Here is a 2484-nt window from a genome sequence, read left to right as displayed (position 1 = left end):
CCATTTTCCCGGGACAACGGCATGGTTAGGGAACGTCTGTCCCGGGGGAAAGCACACACCCACCGGAGGTGGTGTCATATTTCCCAGTGACGTATTTAGAGGCGGAGCTGTGGTTCACTCTCTCTTTTTACGACGGACTCCGACAAAGAGGGACGTCGCCCCCTGCTCGGTGAGTTGGACTAGTGTAAAGCTATTTGTAACCCCTTTTTCACTGGCGGGCAACGCCAAGCACATTTAAACAAGACAAAAGCCTAATGCTACCAGTTACTAAAGTGTTACAATACAAATCAATAGCGCAACAGCATCCTGAGTTCTCAGCGGTGGAATGGTGAGCTGGCTGAACCTCCTGTGTACTAGTAGGCTAGTGTCACTAATGACAATATTAGTGATAATTGATAATAGAAATAATTAACCAAGATAATAATCAATTTAGTAGCGCGGTGCCTCCACTGTGAAAGTACTACACTTAGCTAAGGCTGGTGAATGGTATATCTTCCCAGAATGAAACAAACATGTGGTCAATGCAGATCTTATAACTCTGCTGTGTACTGAATTACTGTACAAGCTTATTACCAGCACTCTATAAGTAACCTAGGCTTTGCATATGCGGAAAATGAGCTGCCAATACACCCGAAATATAATTAATAATAATAGGATTTATTTGATAATAATGAGAGAGAGAGAGAGAGAGAGAGAGAGAGAGAGAGAGAGTACCACACGAGTGTAGTATTGCTGATTAAATAAACATTAATTGAAATTACACAGGGTGGGACAAGCGGTCACAATAAACAGGAAGAAAGTATCAAAAGAACACACAAATACCCAGCACTTTCCGTTGGGGCCCGTTGGTGCACATTAAAGCAGCTCTCTGAGCGGAGGGCAAGGCAGCCACCGCCACGATGCCCAGGCGACGAGATAAAAGTGTGCGTGTGTGTGTGAGTATAAATGAAATTTTCGGGTTACTCGACCGGGAGGCTGTGTGCAGTCCAGAGGATGGAAGGCGTAGTGCTAGCCTAGCAGCTGGCATGTGTCGGCTCCCCGGTAGCAAATGGCCAAAGGTTGCAATGTTCAAACAACCCTGGCGAAGATAGAGCAGATGAAGCGAGTCCTCTTTGGATAGCAGACAGGTCCCAGGAATGGAGCAGAGCGGCTCCCCTAGTTAGATCACCGTCCAGCGCAGCCCGATGACTTCTGACTAGCCTCCACAACTCTAGTCGGCTAGCTAACACACTAGCACTGGATGCTAAATGCACTTAGCTAGCTAGCGGCGACACTGGCTATGGGGCATAAACAAAATAATCGGCATACTAAAACAAAGCCCACCAGCAAGCATACGACCGCGGGCCAATCGCAACACTCCTGACCTCAAATGCGGGCCTAGTACACGGGCTGTGTATAAAGTCTCCGCGAAACGGGTACTTAGACGGAGCAGCAGAAAAATGGCCCTCTCTCTTCGTCGTACTCACTCGGGCTGCCTAACTCCTCCCTCTCCGTGAGGAGATGGACCGTTGCGAAGCTCGTGATTTCGCGGGCATAACAACTCCACACCACATCATTGGCTAATAACAAAATTCAAATAAAAATACAAAGAGCAAATACATTCCATTGGTTCACATGTTTCGAAACCCACAAGAACATAGGAAATGTGCAAGACACAAAGCATGCTGGTAAGTGCAGTAGCACAAAGTATGTACAACAGATTTTAGAGGTCCTTCCATATTGTTATGGCAAATTGGCAGCTTCCAATCAAGTGATTTGATTTTCACGAGCCTTAGAAGGCCACCGACATGCCGCTCGTGGAAAAGTCTAAACCCTCGCCTGAAGAGGGTTGAAGAAAAGCGAAACGTCGCGCGACTTTGGGCTTTGTTGTAGTGAAACAGGGGACCAAATTGGGGTCCCGATGATGCGACTGAGCCAAACTGAGGGACCATTGTTAGCTGCCATTGAATTTTTGGATTGCGTGGGACGGTGGGGTAGTTGGTGGGGGACTGTGGCCGCCATCTAAACACCTTGTCGGTGGACAGTGCACAAGGTTAATTGCAATGTATTTGGGAATGCGGATTTAAAAGCCTAACCCTAACCTTAAGCTTAACCCTGCCTCTCTTAGTTGAATAAGGCCTCGCCTGAAGAAGGTACATAAACAGCGAAACGTCGCGCGACTTTGGGCTTGATTGTAGTGCCAGCGCGACCACCCCTGCCCACATACATTGTCGAGCCTCGGCCACATTCAGCGGCCAGCGCTGCCCAGTTTGACGGGTCCAACCCGAGCACCCCTGGCCACATTGAGTGAAGTCGAGCATTATAGCGTTCCTCAGATCAGTAGGCCAGTGCTAAATAAATAGAAGTCATGAGCCAAAAGCCCAAGCCTAACCCCTCTTCTCCCTGGACACCTGCTGACCCCTCCTTCACCCCGGCACAGCAGCTGGCCATCAAGCAATCGGCGTCACCCTTAAAAAGCCTCCACTGTGGACCAGTGTTGGCTGG

Source organism: Lampris incognitus, unplaced genomic scaffold (genome assembly GCF_029633865.1).
Source record: "Lampris incognitus isolate fLamInc1 unplaced genomic scaffold, fLamInc1.hap2 scaffold_121, whole genome shotgun sequence".
Taxonomy (NCBI): domain Eukaryota; kingdom Metazoa; phylum Chordata; class Actinopteri; order Lampriformes; family Lampridae; genus Lampris; species Lampris incognitus.
The sequence above is the reverse complement of the archived record's forward strand: the minus strand, read 5'-3'. Positions refer to the sequence as shown.